Source organism: Zalophus californianus, chromosome 5 (genome assembly GCF_009762305.2).
Source record: "Zalophus californianus isolate mZalCal1 chromosome 5, mZalCal1.pri.v2, whole genome shotgun sequence".
Classification (NCBI taxonomy): Eukaryota; Metazoa; Chordata; class Mammalia; order Carnivora; family Otariidae; genus Zalophus; species Zalophus californianus.
This window is the reverse complement of record NC_045599.1, coordinates 128,195,409-128,202,154: the sequence shown is the minus strand read 5'-3', so window position 1 is coordinate 128,202,154 and position 6,746 is coordinate 128,195,409. Positions and strand designations below refer to the sequence as shown.

Here is a 6,746-nt window from a genome sequence, read left to right as displayed (position 1 = left end):
GAACATGTATATCCTCCATTTATTTGCCCCTCTCAACTTCTCTCACTAATGTTTTGTAGTTTCCAGTGTAAAACTAATGTACATTTTTGTTCTGCTCAGTATCTTAAAGGTTGTCCATATTAACAAGGATCTTTAACTCATTTTCTCCCCAAATGTTTTCTAAGATTTCAAAATGGTGAGAAAAATGAGACATGGGTCAGTCTACATGAAGCATATAGTGTAGTGATAATAAAAAGTTTATATTCATAGTGCAAGTAGTAATTGTGTATCATTAAAGCAACATTATAACACATTAAATTCATACTGAATTTCATGGATGTCATGAGTTTATTTTTGCTTTTACATTTGTTTAGGTTTTTGGGGGGTGTGACAGGAGGCACATTTGCTTTATTGCTTATGTTGCATATTCAAAGAAATACAATAAACCCTGTTTTAAAAATATAAGGCACATAAAAACCTCTTTAAGTTCCATATTATGGAATTTCCTATTGGCTAATAAAAGTATTTCCTATTGGCTAATTCCTATTGGCTAATAAAAGTATTTCCACTATAGAACTAGAACTATCTGGAAATTCACATGATAAATTTTTTGAATGCAAGACACCTGAAACATTATTATATCTTACCTCATGGGATAATTGAACAGTCTCAAATCAAATGTTTGTATGTGAATAATGATAACTATTGTCAAGCTTGCAGAAACCTTAATTAGCTTATCCACATATGTACAGTCAGATCCTCAAATGTTAATTTTATAAAATCTAAAGGAAGAACAGTATGTAGGGAGATTTGGCATTTTTAGTCTTCCTTCTGTAAGTCACTTTCTATTTGCAAACGCTAGTATTATAAGATGCCAAAGATCATGGACAGATACTTTTCATATGACACCCAAATCTAGCCATCCTGATCAGTAAGGTAATGTCTGAATATATCTGTAAATGTTGGTAAGGAAATCATGGAGTGTTGCACTTAGCAGGCCACAGAAACTTAACTTTCACTGATCTTGCATTCTGCAAGAAGAATGCAGCCTTGGATGAAGTCATCAAATGATTTGCCCCCATCCATATCTGCCAGACTTGTGAATGAGGATGTCCTGAAACTGGTCAGAGAGCTGGTACCCTGAGAGCGCTTGCTTGAGCTTGTTCTTGTCAATCATCCTAGAGTTTTCCCTGTCATAAGAGTGGAAGATGTTCTGCTAGTCTGTGATGTAGTTACAGATGCCAGTGAACTTGCTGAAGTTCACACCAGCCTTGTTCTCTCAAACACAGACACGATGGACCTGACAGTCAACTGATTAAATGGAGTCCATGTCCCATTGGATAGTGCTGGCTGAACCTTGTTGTCTTTATCAACCCTTTGGAAAATGTGCCACAAGGAGCTCTGGTCTGACAGCACTGCACCTCTGGCAGGGCTGGCCCCAGGCCCAGGCAGTAAGGTAGGTGCCATGGGCTCAGGTGTGCAGCTGGGCTGAGGCACCAGGGGAACATGAGAGGTGTTTAGGTTTTATTATATAAAATCAACAGATTTGATTAACATCATGGTAAAAATAATTTAATGTTGCAGGATCCACAAGAAATTTTTCTTTTGCAAAGTGTCTATATATCACTGAAATTTGAAAAACTGTTTAAGAAAATGATTTTTGCTTAATTCATGTTGTCAAATTGAATGTCTAATATGTAGGTAGAATTGTGGACAAAGTAACTCAAGGAACTTTCTAGAAATAGCTTCTAACTCTTTGGTTAAAGAGTTTGGTTACTGATGGAGTTTCTTCCTGAAGGTAGCAGAAGAAAATCTACTAAAAAAACTCTTTTATTAAATGAAGTGTCAGAGGAAACACTCTGACATATCAAAGGTAGAGGATAAGCTCCAAGTTTCATAGTCCATGAGAACTTAACTTGTGGTTTTTAGTCATTTGTAATTGGGTCATTGTTCATGCCTGGTTAAAACACTGATGTTATCTTGGTAGTGTTCATCTGAGAAATAAAAAGTGTATAAATACAAGAGCTATTTGTTTGGGACTGAGCTGAAAACCAGCGGATTTTAAGAAATTTTTTTGTTGAGGGATTGTTTTTGTTTTTAATATTTGGTCTAACAGGATCTCTGGAACATTAATCTATGAGCACTTTGGGTGAGGGAATCAAGTGTAAAGTAAGGGAAGATGTAAGGTATATCTATACAATAATATTTGGGTGAAAAGTGAGGAACTTAATTGATCAGATTTTTCCAAATAGATATATTTAACATCATGTAGTTGAAATACCCAGATCTACTACCAGTTTCTCCTCTTTTCCTACATATATTTGGCATCATAACTGTGATGATAATCTCAAATACCAGGCACTGTGTTTCATGAATATGTGTTGAATCGAAATAAATCTTGCTTATAAATGCAGAGAAAACTTGTTTCTTGTCAAAACAACAATAGTACTGTTAACTCGAGAAAAAGCCATGTTAAAAATAATTTCTGTAAAGGTAATAGTCATCTTACTATATCTATCTATAGGCTCATTATGAAAGACTTAAAAATGTGATACCTTTGAAATCAGGGGAAGGAGAGGCCCTGCTTTTTTCATGATGTTATTCTTCAACTAGTGTGTGACTAATAGAAAAGGTATGTGACTCTTGGGGCATCCCTGCAGGTACAGTGAATGAGCAAATTCTTAGCAGCATTATGACATCACCAGGGAGCGTGACTTGGGTCAAGAGCTTGGCAGGAGGCTTTGGGAACAGCAGAATCAACAGCAATCAGGATTGGCAAGCCAACATACTGGTCACCATAAAACTGAAAAAAGAGCTTATTGTACCTCATGCACAGCAGCAGGTTTAACAGAAAAGTAGACATGTTTATAGTTCCAGATTTACAGCATGCCTTATAAACACCTTATTACTTAGAATCCAGTCTGCTGTCCTAGAAACTAAGAATGTGACTTTGTTAAGCAGTAGGATTTGTTGACATAAATGTCTTGACTAAGTTTGCCATTGTGGTTAACCAAAATGCATTTACTCCTGGGAAAGTAAACACAAGCAAACAAAATGCCTCTTATACTACAATACAGTAAGTTTCAAATTGACCAAACTTAATGCTATGACATAAATATGCTTAATGTTTATGGAATTTTTTAGAAACCTTTTGCCATGTTGGGCTTACCATCCCGTATAAGTCTTACTAAATGGGAATGTGTTTTCAGAATTACATGTGTTTAAAGACTTCATCAGACATATTCAGAAAACCTGCCATGAATACTGGGGCTGACCACGCAGCAAATAAAATGGGTCATGGTCTCCTCAGACATTAACGTGGATAAATCAGTTCTGCACCATGTAATAGCTACACACTGAAATGGTTACCAACAATTAAAAATAGAGAACTAATGGAAAATAATGTTGAATAAATATTATAAAACCACATGAAAATATGTTCAAGGAAGGCAAAGTATCTGGCTGGATCCCACAAAGTTGAAAAAATTCCTAGGGAAAAATGAAAATTCAGACTGATCTTCTGCTGCTTAAAAATTCATCTAAAACCCTTGGTTTCGGGGTAGATTTTTGAAATTACAGACTCAGGACCATTGGAGAACAACATAATCAACTTAGCAAGTTTCCTATCCTTTCAGGCTTATAGTCAGCCCTCTTGAAACCTCAAAAATTCTATAGTAGAAAAGTTCTTTAAGTCACATATAAATGGGTAGCTGTGATTACATAGTTTGGATATAAAATAATGACCACCTTTTTTTTGCAACAGAATTTATATCAATAAAGATCTACAGAAAATTAAGAAGATGGTGTGTCTCTGTGATTGCAGAATAAAATGTGAACAATATACAGTTGTTGATTTACCAAATCCTACAAAGTCGATCCTATAAATGATAAGAACATGGAAATCTTTCTAACAGAACCATGTAGTTGGCTTCATAAGCCACAGCAAAGGAAAATGACCACACGAAGTCATGAAAACATTTTTCAAGTGTAAGATATGAGAGATACTGTTCTGCAGTAGCATAATCAGGAATGATATCAGGGATTTAGTTGACTAAGCTCCATGAGTCTCTTCCAAATCAAATGTAGGCCATATTAACAGAAGTAAATGTTCAAAATGAGAGAGTTGATGGTTGCAAAGAAGATAGGAATTTACTATACATAGTTCTGGGCACACAAATTAAACTGACATTGACAAACTAAAGGAAACCCAAAGGAAAGTGATATGAACAGAAATTAGGACCACATATTCTCACATAATGAGAAAGTTGAAAAAAGTCAGGATATTTAGTTTGTAAAAAAATGTTTTCAGAGAAATATGATCATTGACTCAGATACATGGAATACAGCACAATCTAGTTTTGTTCTAGGTTCAACAAATAGAAGTTGTAAGGAAACCAACAAAACATAAGAATGAACTTTCTAAATAAACAAAGCTGTCTAAAAATAGGATGGCCTTCCTTGGGAGGATGGACATCACTGGAAATGTTGAAAGGTTGAACAACCCATTGGTGGTTATTGTAGAAGAGACTAAAGCTCTGGAGGGAAGGGGAGATTGGACTATATAGAGTGGTTTTCAAATGGTTTAATGGAACCTTAGCATCTGCAATGAAACAAAGAGACTGAGTAATACGTTAGAGCTCTGCCCCTCTTTCCCCCCCTCCCCTTTATTCAAAGCAGTTTTGGTCAAATCTATTTTATATATTGCACTCTACCCAAGATTTAATTTTACAGTTTTGTGCTAATAAAAAAAATCTCACAGACCATTACAGAAGATGATTTCTGAAGTTAATTCTGATGTTATTACATGATTCAGATGTGGAAAAATTCCATCTTTATGGTGTGACCCATTGTCATGTTTCTAAGACCAGAGGAGATCTGTTTAATGAAATGCTGGTACTCGGAGGGCTTACAGGATTATATGTGAAGGAATAGCAATTGGTTACTCTCAAGACTGTGGCTTAGGCGGAAGAGAATAATTCATAGCAGGGATGTGGTGAAGGTAAATTTCTAGGAAAATCAGAAGAAAAAACCTGCAGTCTAAGATGTGACATAGTGGAGTAATTTCTAAAACCACATGAATATTGTTCACAGTATTGTAAAGTGAAAGAGAAAACATCCCTGGCCTCCAAGGGGTTTCTCAATGCTGATATTCCTTAAATCAGATTTTCTTTCCAGTGAAGCACTAATTTTATGAGTTACTTGTAGAAAGTTTAACTCTCTGAGGACAAGGAAGAAGGCTGATTTCATTTTTTAGGTATCTTAGCATGTTAAGGCCACTGGCATAATTCCAAAGAAAGTGTGCATCTTTCTTTGGTCATCCTCTTCTCTAGAAAAGCAGTTAATAATTTAGAAATATTATCCTAGACATGATCTCATTTTGTCTCCCAATGATGACCTAAGGAATATAGGACATGCATTTTCACCTTCAATTCTGAAATGAGAGAATTGGAGATCAGAAATAATCAGTGACCAGCACAGATTGCATAGCTACTACATGGGGGACCAGGATGAAATCTGCCTTGATCCCAAGTTTAAAACTCTTTTGTAATATTTTCAGCACATGAATTCTTCAACTAAGGAGCTCCGATAAAGCTCAAAGTTCCCTTAAATTTTGTCTTTCTTCTTAGAATTTCTTCGTGTCTGACATATAGTAACTGCTATTTGACACAGCCTTAATTTTGGATGTATAAGTGGACAAAAATCCTCAATTGGATTCAAATTGTAACATTTCTATTAAAAATCAACAATTTTCTAGAAATAAAGAGGTCTATTAAAAAAACTTAATTCAGTAACTCAGCACATCATTCTGTGATAGCTTTCAGTAATTACTTTTTATTTTTGTTTTTGTTTTTTTAAGCGTCTATGGTAAGAGAAGCATGCAGAGAAACATCAGTTTTTGCATGCCCTTTTATTTTCATTACCTCTTCTACTACTTGAGAATGTCTGGCCTTCACCAGCCTGCTGAATTTCTGGCAGGTGGACCAGTCTTGGCAAAACATCCTGGATTGTATTAGCTGAACACAAATGTAAAGGGCTCATAAGAAGCTAGATTTCCCCCAAAAGGTGCCCTGCAGGAGGGTTCGTTTTTCTTGGCTGTTCAGTTTCTAGTCTGAGTCTTCAAAGTCCAGAGTGCCAGGGTCTTGGATGCAAGAATTATTAGTAAAAAGCAAATTCTAATATGGCCCCTATGGGAAGCAGAGAAAAAGCCACAGGGATTTTCTTATCTCTTTTTATACTTGGACTTCACTGCTTCCCCCAAGAAGAGAGTAGATGGTGTCTATTAAGAGACAATTTACTCTTGCAGCCAACTCAGAGCAATTTCCACAAGATCAGTCCTACTTTCCTGGGTTAGTGTAGCTGAAGATAGAGTTTCTCAAAGGATAGTCCTTGAATAAAGAGATTAAGACCACCTATGCACAGAACATGGCATTAAAGACTTCCATTTTCAACTACATACTATATCTTTTCCGTGGAAAATCGTAGTGCACATGGAAAATCCTATAGTTAAGAAATCAGTTGTTCTTTGTTTAGCCCAATATTTCCCAAAGTTAGTTGGCTATTGTATTGATCTTTGTTTGCCCTTTCCCTGCTTCCTGTACTGGGGAGAGGTAGAAGAGCATGGGTATTCTGGCAAGCAGTATTTTTTTGTTTTTTTTTCAGGCTTCCATTGGCAACTACCTTCCTGTTGAGTTGGGCTAATGACAGGCTATGGTGGTAGATTAGAAGATATGAAGAAGGGAGAAGCCAGGGTATTCCTCCTCCCCTGC

At 36.1% G+C, this 6,746-nt stretch overlaps 1 pseudogene; it reads right to left on the bottom strand.

Moving 5' to 3' along the window:
- Window positions 1-843: 843 nt before the first annotated feature.
- Window positions 844-1,446, bottom strand: LOC118356968 (annotated as a pseudogene).
- Between the last annotated feature and the right edge of the window lie 5,300 nt (window positions 1,447-6,746).